The sequence below is a fragment of the Myxine glutinosa genome, chromosome 5, assembly GCF_964187855.1.
Source record: "Myxine glutinosa chromosome 5, kmMyxGlut1.1, whole genome shotgun sequence".
In the NCBI taxonomy this organism is placed as follows: Eukaryota; Metazoa; Chordata; class Myxini; order Myxiniformes; family Myxinidae; genus Myxine; species Myxine glutinosa.
Genome location: NC_136265.1, coordinates 48910885 through 48928294, shown reverse-complemented (window position 1 = coordinate 48928294; position 17410 = coordinate 48910885). Strand labels below are relative to the sequence as shown.

The following is a 17410-nucleotide window of genomic DNA, read 5'->3' as shown; positions in this document are numbered from 1 at the left end:
AGGCTTGGGTCGATGGTGGGAAGGTTCGGGTCGGTGGTGGGAGGGCTTGGTTCGGCGGCGGGAGGGCTTGGTTCGGTGGTGGGAAGGCTTGGGTCAGTGGTGGAAGGGTTTGGACCGGTGGTGGGAAGGTGGGGGGGTTGCTTATTCCCGGTTCGGAGGGGAGGTTGCACTTGTGGAGAATTCTCTTTTCGGGGGCAGTCATGCTTAACATGCCCAAATTGTCCGCAGCCAAAACATTTTAGAACGTTGGTGGACACGTACACTGTATATTCGTTCTGTTGATGTTTTAATTTTATTATAAGGTTTAAATCCTTCTGGGAATTTTTTAAAATCATAAACACTTGCCGCCGGAATGAAACCACGTGCCTTAAATCGTTGTTTCGTGACCCAAAGGGAATCATGGAGATACGAGACACGATGGTACCGTATCGGGACAACTCTTTAATTAGTACATCGTCGGATACAAATGGGGGGCAATTTGATATCACGACTTTTATCGCTGGGCTATCTAGTGGGGAAATCATTACAAATAAATCTGGATCGATTGTCAAACCCTGTTCGACAATTTGTGGGACACAATCCACGTCGGACAAAAAAATAACGATCCGCTTGTTCATCCGTGAAGCGGCAACAACCTTGTCGATCCCGACAACACGACCGGTTGCGAGGACAACGTCCTCGACACTAACCTCACGTTCCGGAGGTACACAAAAGAACCCGTGCTTACGGGTCAGGCTCTGAAAGGCCGTAAATCGAGATAGTGCAGCTGCCATGCTGGAACAGCTGCACTTACAACCCCTCCCCAACTCGGGGAGGGTGAATATATAATACAATCTTCCCTACCCGAACTCCGGGAATGGGAAGCAATCAGACCTCTCCGATTTCCCTAACTTCGGAAAAGGGAGGCAACAAAACAAACTGAATGAAGGATAAACGAAAGGAAAAAAAGGAAATAGAGGTTTAAGATGAAGGAGCAAACACCGATCGGGCGACGCCCAAAAACGGCGAACCCTTACCAGCGATCACCCTGTGCTCTCCGGCTCTCTCTCCCGTCTCAACGTATATGGGAATCACCAGGAAGACTCCACGAACAGGTACAAGGACACAGAGGGGGGAAAACGGGAGGGGGGAGGGGGGGGATGGAGCAACAACACAGAGCACTCACAGGCCTCCACAAGCAGACGCCATGACAGTACAACCAGCATACAAACGACCAGCAGGGGGCGCGAGAGAGAGAGAGAGAGAGAGAGAGAGAGAGAGAGAGAGAGAGACTTTTGTATCTTTTTATTATAAAAATAGAAAAAGAAAACCCCCAAATAGGGGTCACATTGTCATTTCAAGCAGAGAAACAAACAAAAAAATATTAATACAGTAAAATACAGTAAAAATTATGCACAAAACATTTCACAAAACAGTAAACGTTTCTCCAGGATTTTACAAATGACTTCTTTCACGCACCATTTGGTCTCAAACTGTGGCAGCCTTCCTGTTATGGAGAAAAAGGCAAAGTCTAACTTTACACGGCTCGTCACAAGATTTTTAAACAAGAATAAGGCATTTTCCTCATTAGCTCCGGGATCATCAACTTTTCTTTTTCTTGATTTATACACTGCCATTTTTGCCTGTGCAAGCAGGAAATTACCTAACACATCATTCATATTCTTGTGTGAGATGTCTAAGCCATAAATGAAAACACAAGTGTTGAAAACCAAGCCAATCCTGCCAAAACAATTCTTAAGAAAGATAAATAAAGGAGCCAACCGTTGACATTCAACATAAATATGAAAGAGGTTTTCAGGTCTTTTACAAAAGGGACATTCATCTGCTAGGAGACTTGAGAAGCGGTGCAGCAAGTGGTTAGAGGGGAGGATCCAGTGTGCAAGTCTCCATTGGAGGTCACCATGTCGTGGCGGCACAGGAGGATGATAGAATCCTTTCCAATTAGGAAAATATGGGGGGGAACAAGGTAAGAGGTCTCTCCATCGAACCCTCCGCTGTGTCATTTGCCCTTGCAAAAGGAAACTTACGCAACCCAAATAGAGGTCTTTTTGTTTCGGAACCCCATTGAATCCTATGCTAAAGGGGGTACACGGAGGAGAGTTGGCAAGAGAAAACTTGCAAATAAGTTCAGGAAAGGTAGCAGGAGAGGCACCTTGTTCGTTGTCTGCTTGGACTTGCTCCCAGTTAGGTGCAAGCTGTACATAGGTATGAAGCACACAGCGTAGCATACGTGCCACAACTCTGGAGGATCGCATGCCAACCAGGCTTGCCAATGCATCAGCTCCGATCCAACTGCCACTTGGGCTTAAAAGATCGGCGACCGATTTTATGTTCTTCGCGACAAAGCGTTGAACGAGGCACCTATCAGCAGGCATATCATGGAAAATTGAATTGTAAAACAAAGGTTCCATCAAGAACATTTGCTTTGTGTATGAATGCGTAGCTCTTGTTGTTGTTAGAGTTCGCCATGCGTTTAGTACACTTTGATAAAACCTGGAGAGGGGAGACATATCAAGATGCGAGAGATCCATCAAGAATATAGCGTGGTCATAGCCTAGTCTCCCCGCCTGCTGCAAAAGGCGACGAGCGACGCCGACCCAAGGTGGAGAGGGGTGCATGTACAGCATGCGTAGAGCAACCGAGAGTCGAAAGGCCATTAACCGGCTCTTTATGTCAACCAGGCCTTGGCCTCCATCGGTCAGTGGCAAGCTGAGGACCTCGGGTCGCAACCAGTGCTTTCCATCCCAGAAGAAAGACACAAAGCACTTCTGGAGCTGTTGAAGCAACACTACCGGAGGGTGCAGCACAAAGAACCTGTGCCATAGGGTAGAGGCCACCAAACTGTTGATCACCAAGACCCTTCCACGATAAGACAGTTGTGTTATCAGATTTCTCCATTTTTGCAGTTTCCCTTCAACAAGATCCAACAGACCAGCCCAATTCTTTGCTACTGTGGCGTCATTACCCAAGAACACTCCAAGGTATTTCACGCCATCAGTGGCCCATGCAAGAGGAGCAGGAAGTTTGGGTGCCGAGTGACATGACGGACCAAGCCAAATGGCGCTCGTTTTCTCCCAATTCACTTTGGCTGAAGAAGCCTTTTCAAACACGGATAGACAATAACGGACAACGTTAATGTCATTGAGGTTCCGCACAAAAACACACACATCATCAGCATATGCCAGCACCTTAATGGGCCGTTCAAGATGAGAAAAACCAACCCCGGTTAGTCTAGCACGCAAATAACCCAGTAAGGGTTCGATGGAGAGAGCATAGAGCAAGCCAGAGAGGGGGCAACCTTGTCGAATTCCCCTGTTGACAGGCAAGGGTGTAACAAGTCCATTGTTTATCTTAAGCACACTAGAGATATTGTTATACAGTATCTTAATGTAAGAAATGAAGGTCGGACCAAGTCCAAACCGTTCAAGCACTTTGAAGAGGTACCGATGATCGACGCGGTCAAAGGCCTTCTCCTGATCAAGGAGAAGGAGTCCCAAATCTGTGGGGTTTTCTTTGCACAGTTCAATCATGTCTCTTACGAGGGAGATGTTGTCATAGATGGAGCGCTTGGGTACACAATAACATTGGTCTTCTTTCAACAATGAGGAGAGATGAGGAGTAAGTCGCAATGCCAGGGCTTTTGAGAATACTTTATAGTCTGTGCATAGCAAAGAGATTGGGCGCCAGTTTTTAATATAGAGCAAGTCTCCTTTCTTTGGAATGAGGGTGAGAATAGCCCGTCGGCAACTCTGAGGGAGCTCTCCAAGCTGGCAGCTTGCGTTCAAGGTGTTGAGGAGTTCGGGACCCAGTAGATGCCAGAATTTATTATAAAATTCAGTTGTGAGTCCGTCCAATCCGGGCGCTTTCCCAACAGCAAGGCTGTGCAGAGCGGCGCCAAGTTCGTCCAAGGTAATGGGCCCCTCCAGGTAGGAACGTCCACCCTCACACAACACTGGCAGCCCTACGGAGATAGAGGCGACACTGACGGGATTTATTTGCTCCATCGAGTATATTTTCGAGAAATATTCCTTTGTGAAAAGTTTAATAACTGATTGGTTGAAAGTGATGGATGAGTCTGCCAAACGCAGTTGAGAGAGCTGTTTGTTCGGGAGGCGTTTCTCTAAGGAAAAAAAATACTTAGTTGGTATGTCTGTCTCGTTAAGGTGCTGCACCCTCATCCGAACTAGGGCACCACGTGCATTCCTCTCAGTTATTTCTTTCAATAAAGACTGTTTTTCGGTTAAGGCTCTTTGCACATTATTATTTTGTCCTGTGACCCTCTGAAGATGTAAAATCTCTGATTGCAATAATTTCCTTGCTTCATAATCAGCCCTTTTTGAGAAGCTCTGGTATTGTTGGCAGAAGCCTTTGATTTGGGTTTTTACTAGATCCCACCACACCAGTGGGTTAACAGAACAGCTTAGCTTCCGTTCCAAGAGATCTGTCCAGAAAGATTCAAAAGCCTGAATAAAGTTGAAGTCTTCTATTAAACTATTGTTGAACTTCCAGTGAGAACTCCCTGGACACGGTTTCGAGAGTTGAACGAATGCTCGAGCTAGGAAGTGATCGGAGAAACCGGAAGGCACGATGTCAGATTTGCAAACTCCATGTAACAGGTGAGAATTTACATAAATGCGATCAAGCCTCGCAAGTGAGATGTGGTTGTTGGAACAACGACACCATGTGTAGGATTGTTCGGAAGGGTGTTGCAAGCGCCAGACATCATGGAGATTATATTTTGCGATGATATTTGCAAAGAGTTTTGCGGTACATGGTTGAGGTTCCGGCCCGTTTCGGTCGCATGAGGCATTAACAGTACAGTTAAAATCGCCACCAATAATTAGACAAGTCTGCAGATCCAGTGTTTGGAGGAACTTTCTCAGTTCAGCAAAGAAGGAGATCCGCTCACCATTTTTGCTTGGAGCATACACATTAAGGATTGTAAACTTGACCTGATTGAGATAGAAGGTCACAGAGGCAAGATGGCCATCAATGATATTCGCAAATTGAAGCGAGGATGGTTGGAAATGTTTCCCTAAGACAAACATGATTCCTGCCTTAGACGAGGAGCTGTTACTAAAGAAACACTCCTTATCCATAATGAGCCGCCACTGGGCCTGAACAGATCTGACAGCGTGGGTCTCCTGCAACAACGCTATGTCGAGACCGTTTGCGTTTATCAGCTGCTTGATCTGGATCTGGCGGAGTGAACTTCCACCACCATTGACATTTACTGTTCCAATCTTGAAACTCACCATGAATTAACTTAGAGTCTTTTTCGTCTTGGCGATCAATTTTCTTAAACGGTGACAATGTGTCTGAGGAAAGTTGAATAAGTCAGGCCTGCGTATAATAGCCTGAGCACACTCAAGGAAGGACGGTAAATCGGGAAAGTATTCTGTTAGGTTTATACTGCGTTTCCTGTACGTATTTTGCAAGAAAAGTCGTATTTGTTCAGGGGAAGTAGGACCTAGACTGGTAGGTTTCTCCATTGCTTCCACCTGGCTGTTTGCTTCCTCCAGGTCAGATTCGTCGGAGTCAGTTTTAATTTCCGAATCACACAAGCTTGTATAATCCTGCATGTCGCTGCTGTCATCAATATTGGCACACGGACCTGCACTAGTTGTAACATCTGTGTGCTCTCCCACCGTGGGAACATTGCTTTGAGGAATAACAGCAATAATCTGTGGATTTTGTGAAACAGAAACAGCATCAGCAGATGCAGCGATGTTGCTTCCCCCGACTGCAACAACCTCCGATGGTGTGGCGGTATCTAGCAGAATAGGAGTCTCTTGCAAGATATTGATTCCTGCGATTCCAGCTTCACCCGGTGATGAAGTGAGAGCAGTAACTGGGACGTTTCGCTATTTTCTGCTGGCGGGAATTCAGCATCATCATGCTCAGGATTAACATTTTCCAAAGTGACAGCAAGTTCATCACCAGTGGCCTCGGCAGGTTCATCACCAATGGTCTCAGCAGGTTCATCACCAGTGGTCTCGGCAGGTTCATCACCAGTGGTCTCGGCAGGTTCATCACCAATGGTCTCAGCAGGTTCATCATCCATGGTCTCGACAGGTTCATCACCAGTGGTCTCAGCAGGTTCATCACCAGTGGTCTCAGCAAAATCATCAGAGGACTTTCCAATAGCCGAGTCCGTAACAGGTGAGACGATTCCATTTGATTTGTTAACAGGTAAACCAGTCCCTGCATGTGGAACGTCTATGTCCTCACATGAAAGGGGGCCGAACTTGTTGGCTGTAGGTACAGGGTTTGTCCCAGGTAAGCCTTGTAGAGTGGCATCGGTCACGACTGGGGGGGTGTTACCGACAGGTTGCTTATTGTTAAATGCTGCCTTTTTCTGAGTTAAATGACCGTCGGGAAGGGTCTTTCTCTTTCTTGACGGAACAATGGTGAAACCATCCCCGACGTTCGTTGTGCTGTTTGGATCATCGGGATGGGAAGGCTGAGCGTTATTGCCGGACATGGAAGATGTTCCCTTCACAGCCGAAGCAAAAGATGAAGAAGAAGAACCCTTGTTGTTTACGTGGTTTGTCCCATCGTTCGACGAAGCCGTTTTTGGGCAAGAGCGTTTCAGGTGTCCGAATTTACCACATTCAAAACATTTCAAGGTATCAGTGGTTACGTATAATTGGTAATCATGATTATCAATTTTGAATTTCAAAACAATGTTCAGCGTTCTTTCGACGTTAGAAGGAGGAAGTACAAGATAAGCTTGTCTCCTGAAAGACATCACATGTTTAGCCCGGTCGTCCTGGCAACGTAAAGGTAACATCGTGACATGCGAAACCACAGTACCATAACGAGATAGTTCGGAGACCAGTCTCTCGTTCTTCAGGAATGGAGGACAGTTCGAGATGATGACCTTAACGGCTGGAGTGTCGAGAGGGGACACGAGTACGAAATGTCCGTCATCTGTCGATAATCCTGTACGTACAATCTCGTGAACCAGTTCAGCCTCGGATACGAAAATAACGACACGTTTGTTCATTCGTGAGGCCGCGCGAACTTTATCAATACCGATTATGTTGCCCACAGCGATAACGAGGTCTTCGACACTGACCTCGTTCGGTGGGACACAAACAACGCCATGTCTACGAGTTAACGCTTCATATGCTGCGTAACGCGAAAACGAGGTCATAATTTACAGGGGACGAGGGGGGGGGGGGGTGGGACAGGGGACGAGGGGGGGGGGACGAGGGGGGGGGACGAGGGACGGGGGACGAGGGACGGGGGAAGAGGGACGAGGGACGAAGGACGAGGGACGGGGGACGGGGGCGAGGGACGGGGGACGGGGGGGGGGGGCGGGGGGGGACGGGGGGGGGGACGAGGACGGGAGAGTGAATATCGCTCTCGAACAGTGATTAATTAATTACGAGCCGAGACAGATTTTCAAAGGCGAAAAACAAACACAGCTGGTGGAGAAAAAGCGATCAGCCGGAGGACGGGATGGGCCGCCGATTAATGCAAAAGTTATCCACAAACAGCTGCGGGCTCTCTTTCTCTCTCTCAGAAACGGAAAAGGAAACAAAGGACACGGAGTGAATATAAATACAAACGAGGTAAGAAAAGGGAATCGAGGAGGGAAAAGGGAGGCAGAGGGGGATGGGGGAGGCCGAAGCCCCGAAGTGTTGGGTCTGATCAAAGGGGAGGGGTTGGGGCACAAATGCAGAGTAAGGATGTAAAGATAAACGAACAGGGGGAAGGAAAAGGTGAGATACGACGTGGAAAGGGACAAAAGAGTAGAACAGCAGAGCAGCTCGTACCTCACCACACATGCACAGCCACCATCTTGCCGCGCCCAAACACACCGACAGCCAGCAGAGGGCGCGCGAGAGAGAGAGAGAGAGAGAGAGAGAGAGAGACAGAGACTTTTTGACTTTTCTTCCCCTTTATTACAAGGAAAACAAGTTTTACATGGTGAAGGATGTTTGTACAAGCATCAAAAGAAATAACCAGGAAAGGAAGGGGTAACAAAGAAGCAATACTTTAGATTTATAAATTGATTGTTAGAACACCACCAACCATACCACATAAGGATTGTTTCGCACACCACCGGTTTTTAAATAAAGCAGGATCTTGAGTTTCAAACTCAAAAAGAACACGCGATGTAACCAATGCTTTAAAAATAGTTAAAACGTCATCAGCTAAAATGTCAATGTTCTGCAGTTTACGTTTCCTCGATAAATAAATGGCAAGTTTTGCCTCAGAACACAGAAAGTTTGCTAAAAGACATTCATTTTTACATTGATACAAGACATTAAAACCAAATATGAAAACACAATGTGTAAAAGTCAAACCGAGCCCCCGGATCACACGTGACAGGATTTTAAAAAACGAGGCCAACCTTGAACATTCAATAAAAATGTGAAAAATGGTCTCTGGGGTGTCGCAAAAGGGGCACAATTCCGCGTTTTCAGGACATATACGGTGGGACAGGATGTTGCAAGGCAGGATGTTGTGCGCTAGCCGCCATTGTAGATCACCCGAGCGCTTGACAGTAGGTTCTTTGTACATCACCTGCCAGTTTATTGTTGTGAAACGGTTAGCTTGAAGCAGCGCTCGCCAATGAGCTTGTGGCTCTGCAGGTTTGCCAGGAAAAAGAGTGAGAACACATTGATTGTACACTGAGGATTTCTCCATCTGGGTAAAGAGCCTAAAACTTTGAAATAAAATTAAAAGATTTGGGAAAGGACATTGGGATCGATGGAGGGCATCTTCTATGTCTGGGTCCCATTTTAACCCGGTTTGCTTAAAGGTCCGTAAAATCACAGAGAAAATTCTGCCAATGACTCTGATGGACCTCACACTGGTGGCCACGGCAATGTCAGCAGCTGGCTTCCATCTATGTACAACGGGGTTCCTGAGGTGTTTTACTCTGGTAACACCGGCATCAATAAACTTTTGCATGAAAGATCTGTCACTACAGACCCCATCAAAGAAAGAATTTAGAAATATTGGTTCATTTAGGAACATCTGAAGGGAGTAAGCACTGGTGTCACGGCGAAAAGAAACAGCCTGCCACGCTTCCAGCATGCTTCGGTAAAACAACGGGACCGATGTCATATCCACGTGCTTCGCGTCAAGAAGAAAAAGCTCGTCACCATAGCCAAGTTTCCCAGCTTGCCTAAGCAAGCAATGGGCAAAGGCTTTCCATGGGACGTCGGAGTATAGAAGCCTTCGTGCTGAGAGGAGGCGAAAAGCCATCACTTTGCTCGTCACATCTATTAGCCCCTGTCCACCTTCTGCAATCGGCAGGCTTAGTATTCCTGGCCGGAGCCAGTGCTTTCCCCCCCAGAAAAAATCCACAAAAGAGCTTTGAAGTTTTTTAAGGATAAAACCTGGGGCCTGCAGTGCTTTGAAAACATGCCAGAGCATTGATGCCGCGAGATTATTAATGACCAGAGTACGACCCCGGAAGGAAAGCTGCCTCAATAGTCCCCTCCATTTTATCAACCGCTGCTCAGTTTTGGTAATCAGCGACTCCCAGTTTTTTGAAATAAAATCTTGAGTTCCAAGAAAGACACCGAGGTAGTGTATTCCTTCATTGGTCCATACAAGCTGCCCTGGTAGGGTTGGAGGGGGAGTTTCATTCCGTGGACCTAAGTAAAAAGCTTTGCTCTTTTCCCAATTAACTTTAGTCGAGCTTGCCAGGCTGAATTCCTCGACAGACTCAACCAGAGCGCGAACATCGTCATCGGAGCACACAATTGCGCAGAGGTCATCCGCATAAGCAATGGTCTTTACGGGATTTTCTAACGGCAGAGGATAAAACCCTTGTAGCCGTGTGCGTAAACGATGTAGTAAAGGTTCAATTGATAGGGAGTATAGAAGGCCAGACAGGGGGCACCCTTGACGAATACCCCTGGTAACAGGGAAAGGCTGACTTAAGATGTTGTTTACTTTGAGCAAGCTAAAAATATTATTATACAATATTTTGATATAACAAATAAAATTTTCCTTAAAACCAAACCCCCGTAAAACAGCAAAGAGATAAGAGTGATCAATCGTGTCGAAAGCTTTTTCTTGGTCTAAAAACACCAGACCAACATTTCTATGTTCAGCAATACAAATGTCGATCATGTCACGTACAATAAAAATGCTATCGTGTATTGTCCTTTTAGGAATGCAATAGGATTGATCGGGGTGTACAATCTCCCCAATCAAAGGTTTGAGGCGGTTGGCAAGAGCTTTTGAAAAAATCTTGTAGTCCGTGCAGAGGAGCGAAATGGGACGCCAATTTTTGAGTTGCTGGAGGTCTCCTTTCTTAGGTATGAGAGCAAGTATAGCCCTGCGACAGCTGATTGGTAACAAGCCTGATCGTAGGCTATCAACTAAGAGGTCAAGCAACTCAGGTCCCAACAAATCCCAGAAGGTTTTGTAGAACTCTGCAGGGATTCCATCAAGTCCAGAAGCTTTACCTGTGGGCAAAGTTTGCAAAGCAGTGAAAAGTTCGTCAAGAGTCACTTCCTTGTCAAGTTGTTGACATGCGGGTTCAGACAAGGTGGGCAAAGAAGTGGTTAAGGAACGAATCATGTCTTCTTTAGTGTCTCTGGCACAATACAAGTCAGAGAAGTATTGTTTTGTCAAGCTTCTAATGTCTTTTGGATCGTGTGTTGTTCGGCCTCCTGGTGCCTGCAGCGAAGTTATTTGCTGGTTTCTCTTTTTTCGTGCTTCCAAGGCAAAGAAAAACTTGGAAGGAGTATCAATAGAGCTGTAGTTCTCCATTCGTAGCCTTATTAGAGCCCCTCTGGCTTGTTTTGCACAGAGTTGAGCAAGGAGTGCTTTCTTCGTTGCTATTAGAGAACTGGTCCTTTCGGCACTGGGAGCTGGAAGGCTTGACTGGAGAGACAATATTTCTTTGGCAATTAGAGATTGCAGCGCAGATTCATTCCTTGTACAAAAGGAGCTATATTGCTGGCAAAAGGTCCTAATATGGGTTTTCGCATTGTCCCACCATTGTGTGAGGCAGGAGTAGGAAGGCTTCCGTAGTAGTAAGGCTTCCCAAAAGGCTCGGAAGGCGACAGGAAAAGCGTCATCTTGCAGAAGACTCACATTGAAGGTCCAATGGGCAGTGCCACGATTTCGAGCCGGGGAGAGTATATGAAGAACAACCATGTGATGGTCCGAAAAACCACTTGGGGTGGTGTCAACATGGTCTATGACATTTAGAGAGTCATTATTGATGTAAAATCTGTCTAGCCTTGCAAGAGATAAACGGCCATTTGCACATCGGCACCACGTGTATTGCCGTGCAGATGGGTTCTGGAGTCTCCATACATCCATAAGGGAGAATTTGGACAATGCTCTCTTTAAGGGTGTTGTACTTGATGGGTGGGGCTCTTCTCCATTACGATCAAGGGTGGGATACAGTGTGCAATTAAAGTCCCCACACAGACAAACAAGACCATCAAAATCAAGGTGTGTGAGGGACATTTCTAACTGTGTGAAAAAAACTAATCTTTCTGTGCTCGTGCTGGGTGAATATACATTTATTAAAGTGTGTTTGTAACCATTATAAAAGAAATTAACTGAGACTAAATGCCCTTTAATAATCTCCTTAAAAGTGACATTTTCAGGACAGAAAGAAGGATTTAAATAAATAGCCACTCCAGCACTAGGACAGGTCAAGCTACTAAAGAACCACTGTCCTTTCATGATGCGAGTCCATTCGCTCATGCACGAAGAGCTACATCTTGTCTCTTGCAAAAGAGCAACATCGAAATGTTTTTGCTCGACAAGCAACTTTACCTGAGCTTTACGCAGGGGTGAACGTCCCCCATTTATATTTAAAGTTACAACAGAGAAGGTCATGGTGTAGGTAGGGAAGATTTATCATGTACAGGGAAGTTAGGGTGTGCTTGTAGCTCTTTCCGAGCTTTCAATACACACTTTCTCAGGCAAAATACTTGTGACTCAGTCACACCAAGTTGTTCAGCCTTAAGGAGGAGACGTCTTGAGGAGTTTATAAAGCCAGACAGGTTCGGGAAGAAGGTTATAATTTTAACCTTTTTCTTCCGAAAGGTGTCCTGAAGAAACTTTAGAATTTCCATGGGTGATAAATCATCATCACCCTCCAGTTCCTTGGCTATTGCTGGGTCATTCCAGACCTCGCTACTAGCACTAGAGGCGAGCGACGAGGCCCCATCTGAGTCGTAATCCGAAAGGTCTTCATTTTTTTCCCCACACACCGAAACCGATGCTCTCATAACGGGAATATCGTCTTCTACTAAAGGTGCAGCTGTTTCCACAGCGGGAGTTTTAAAAACCGTAACAGGGATTAACGTTTTTATATCAGAGGCTTTGCACTCTCCTTCTGGAGCTGCTACTTCTTCTGCCTCCATTACTTCAGACACTTCATCGTCAGCAGGGCGCGGGACGAGAGCAGGTTTGTGGTTCTTGACTTTAGTTTCAGTAACCGGGGGGGTTACCACAACATCTTGGGGGCATTGCGCTTGGTCCTTGTTCATGAGAGGAATGAACGGAAACGTCTTCTTCCATTTCAGCAAACACACTGAACCTATTCTGCAGCAGAAGACCAGCTGCAGGGGCTTCTGTTTCTAAAAAAGAAACATTACGTTCGTTCGACGGCGCTATCTTTTTCGAAACGCTCGCCTGTATGTCCTCATTACCGCTTCCTCTTTTATAACTCCTCCTGGAGGACACGGTAATAAAACCCGCGTCATCAGCCGGTGAATTATCGATTTCCGCGCTCGAATGTGAAGGCTGATCTGCCGTCCCAGACGCGTCATTATCATTGCGAAGATCGACATTTGGTTCTGTCCGTCTAGATGTGCCACTAGGATCGGCATTTGTTCCTGACTGTCTAGATGTGCCACCGGATATACACTTCGGACAAGCACCTTTTAAATGTCCGAAGGCACCACACGTGAAACACGTCATTGTCTCTGTTGCGATGTACATTCGATAATTTCGATTTTCAACGACCAACGTAGCTGAGGCATTGAGCGATTGAGCATTGTTTTTTAACACCATGTAACAGTGCCGCCGAAAGGACATGATATGGCGGACTGTAGAATCCGAACGCAAACGGAAGGGAATCATGGAGATTTTTGACACCACGGTGCCAAACTGTGTTAAAACGGACAAAATCTGTTCGTTTTTAACAAAAGGCGGTAAATTAGATAAAGTGATTTTCACCGCCGGTGAGTCCAACATACTAACGTTAACGAAAATATCTGGCGGTAAGGACAAACCAGTTTCAACCGCCTGAGCGACATAGCGCTCCTCCGAAAGAAAAACAACAACTCGTTGGTTCATCTTTGAAGCTGCTAACACATTTTCAAAACCAACGAGTTCACCCAAGCCCATCACGACGTCATCGACCCGAACCCCGTCGGGTGGACTAACTATTACCCCATTTTTACGAGTAAGTGACTCGTAAATGCTGTTCTGCAAACGACTGTTTGCCATAGCGATAAATGAACCAAAACTAAGGAAATATTTGAAAAAGCAAAACAAAATAGAACCTATCGCAAGCAAAGCCTGCAGGCGAAGGTAAAAAGAAAAGAAATAGAATAAGGGAGCCGATAAACGACGATAATAAAGAACACGGCAAGCAGAGCACAGGCCCGAAGAACACAAGGTTCTTTAGGACTCGCACCAAACTCACCATGCGTGCTCTCTCTCTCTCTCTTGTCTCAACAAAGAAGAAAAACACGGGGAAAACTTCACAAACACGTACAAGGACACAGAGGGAGTGAAAAGGGGGACGGGAAAGGCAACAACACAACACAGTACTCACAGCTCCTCACGCACAGCAGCCATGATTGCCACACCCACGCACGACTCACCAACGACCAGCAGGGGGCGCGAGAGAGAGAGAGACAGAGAGAGACAGAGACAGAGACAGAGAGGGCGAGAGGGCGAGAGAGCGAGAGTAAGTTAGGGGCAGGAGAAGAGTGAGGGTACACTCGGGTGAAGAGGAGAGCGAGTGTGAAGGGTTGAAGAAGTTTTAAGAGCTAAGGGGCAAAGGTAAAACTGAACAACAGGGATAGTGTGCAGAGAATATGATTGGGTTAGGGTTAGTCCTTGGGACAGAAACTATGCACACAATAGTATATACTCGAGTGTGTGTGTGTGTGTGTGTGTGTGTGTGTGTGTGTGTGTGTGTGTGTGTGTGTGTGTGTGTGTCCGGGCCGTAACATTTTACCATTGAGATATGGTGATCAATGTGATCATTGTTGCCATTGTGAATTTGAAATGGAACTGTTTGCTATAGTCATTATGAATTCAGCAAGGATGCAGACAGATTTAGGAGCTGCGGGGAGTCGCCAAATTAAATAACTTGGCCATTACACTTGTTCACGATCGCAAGTTGACTACAAAATAAACTAGATGGTATTCAAAGAATACTTACCCTGCACAGTCAACTTGGTGCGAGCCAACTCTTCTGTTTTTGAAGGTTTTTTTTGCTTTGATCCAAAATGGCTGCCAGACCACATGAGTGATGAGTGATGACATCATAAATTTATATTCTCCAATATAATTGTTTTTCAGATCATGCTTAAGAAATTTCAAACTGACAAGACTAAGCGTGGTCTCTGTCAAATTATGACGTCATAATTAAGGCACCAATGACGTCATTGTTAACAACACTTATTCCCCATGCGGAGTTCTTTACAATGAGCCATGTTTCTATTTTTTCCATGGAGTGGTTTCAGAGATAAAGAGGTGTAACATTTTTCCAAGATGGCGTCTGTAACACGTGACCTATGGTGTCATAATTATGAGTAAATGTTTTTACAGGCGCAGGTGCTCCTATGGTAAAATTTCGTGTCAATTGGGCCAACCAACATTGCAGAAAAAAAAAATCATACTGATAGGCTCAAGCATTGTACTTGGCAAATTATGACGTCATAATTAAGGTACCGTTGACATCATCATCAACATATCTTATTCCCCTTGGGGAGTACTTGACAATGAGCCATGTTTCATTTTTTCCATTGAGCGGTTTTGGAGATATAGATGTGTAACGTTTTTCCAAGATGGCGTCCGTACCACAAGACCTGTGACGTAAAAATTACGAATAAAAAATGTGTTCAAGTGGATGCACTTCGATGGTAAAATTTCGTGTCAATCAGACCAACGGTTGCCGAGAAAATGAACTTTTAAAATGCAGACACGCACGTACCCCACACATACGTACACAACTGAATGCCTAACCATGCTTTCCGCTTCGCGAGCGCAGGGTAATAAAAAAAGACAATGTTGCTTTTCGAGTTCCACGGAAACAAATTACAGGAAAGCAAATATAATAAGGGAAGGATAAATCTCCGCAGATGCCCAAAAGACTATACTTTGCTGCAACGCCACAAAAAACAGCTGCCCACCTCCTCCCCCATCCATACCCATGATGTTTTCTACCCTCATTAACCTTCCCCAAGCCCAGCTCTCACTTTTTCCAGGTTATTGGGTTTCCCTCTGCTTGCTCACCATCCTCTTCGAATTTCTGGTTGCTGTCCCATTTTGGCTTTTTCCCTGGTCTTTCCTTCCGCTTACGTGATTCAGAGTTTGTACCTGTATCCATATATGCCGCTCCCTCGTCCTGGCTCTCGTCTTCCCAGTGTCCTTTATTCCTCTCGGTCTCCTTCTATCCTGCCCCTCTACCTTGCTTTTAATGTCTCGCCCCTCCCCCTTATTCAAACTGTTTGTTACCTCCGCCAACTAAGGTGGACGGAGGTTATGTGTTTCACCCCTGTCTGTGTGTTTGTCTGTTTGTGAGCAGGATATCCCAAAAGGTTATGGACGGCTTCAGAGGTTAAGACGTGGAGAGGTTGAGACAAGACAAGACTCTCTTGGTTGAGAGGTTGAGTGTGCGACAAGGACGAATTGAACCGATTTTGGAGGACATCCAAATCCGGATACTAGGATTTTCAAAGGGATTCTTCACCATGAGAGATAAAAACGAGACATAGCAGGATATCTCAAAAATTTATGGACGGATTCAGACGAAAATTGGTGGACAAGTTGGATGTGAGACAAGGACGAATTGATTTGATTTTGGTGAAGATCCAGATCCAGATCCGGATACTAGGATTTTCAAAGGGATTCTTCATCATGAGAGATCGGGCCAAAAACGGGACATGGCAGGATATCTCAAAAAGTTATGGACGGATTCAGATGAAAATTGGTGGACACGTTGCATGTGAGACAAGGACGAGCATATGATGATTTGATTTTGGTGAAGATCTGGATGCAAGAATTTTTTTAAATTCAAAGTGATTCTTCACCATTGAGAGATGGGCCAAAAACTATATACAGCACGATATTTCAAAAGGTTGCGGTTGGATTAAGACAAAACATGGTGGGTGAGTTGGGTAGATGACAAGAACAAACTGATTTGATTTTGTTGGGTGAGAAGGACGAATGGTCTGGGTGCAGCTCCGGTCTATCAGAGGGATACAGAACGTAAACTGTTCAGCCTGGCGGAGGTATGCGCTCTCCCGAGTGCTGTTCTACTTTTGTTCTGTTATGTCCTGTCTGTCCTGTGTTCCAGCTTCTCCACAAGCCTCGACTATGTGAACAACAAAAATTAAGCCCAAATATACATCTCTAATAACTGGACCATGATGAAGCAACATAGCACAAATCCACTGATTAATCACACACAGGGGTAAGACTAGAACGGCACTCGGTAGGGAGCATACCTCCGCCAGGCTGAACAGTGAACAGTCTACGTTTTGTGTCCACTGATAGGCCGGATCTGAATTCAGACGTGAACCAAAATCGAATCGGCTTGTTCTTGTCATCTGACCAACTCGTCCAACAAGTTTAGTCATAACACGTTCACGACTTTTTAAAATATGTTACATATCGGTTTTAGCCCAATCTCTCAATGGTGAAGATTCACTTGAGTAATTGAATAATTCTTGTATCTGAATCCATATTCAGATCTTCACCAAAATTCAATCGATTCGTCGATGTCATGCACCCAACCTCTCCACCAAGTTTCATTCAAGTCCGTCCATAACCTTTTGAGATATCCAGCTATGTATCGGTTTTAGCCTTATCACTCAATTGTGAAGAATAACTTTGAAAAATTAAATAATTCTCGTATCCGAATCCATATTCAGATGTTCACCAAAATCGAATCGATTCATCCTTGTCAGACACTCAACTGTTCCACCAAGTTTAGTCAAAATCCGTCCACAACTTTTTGAGATATCCTGCTATGTGTCGGTTTTAGCCTTATCACTCAATGGTGAAGAATCACTAAAAAAAACAAGACTAGCCGGATCCGGATATAGATCTTCTCCAAAATCGAACCAATTCTTCCTTGTCACATATGCTACCTCTCTGCCAGATTTCATCCGAATCCATCCACAAGTTTGTGAGATATCTTGTTCACAAACAGACAGACAGGGGTGAA

General features: G+C 45.4%; 1 protein-coding gene across 2 annotated transcripts in view; it reads right to left on the bottom strand.

The window, feature by feature from the left end:
* Positions 1–17410, bottom strand: part of SNX29 (sorting nexin 29) — a 476585-nt gene that overhangs the window by 112293 nt on the left and 346882 nt on the right. The window lies entirely within an intron of this gene.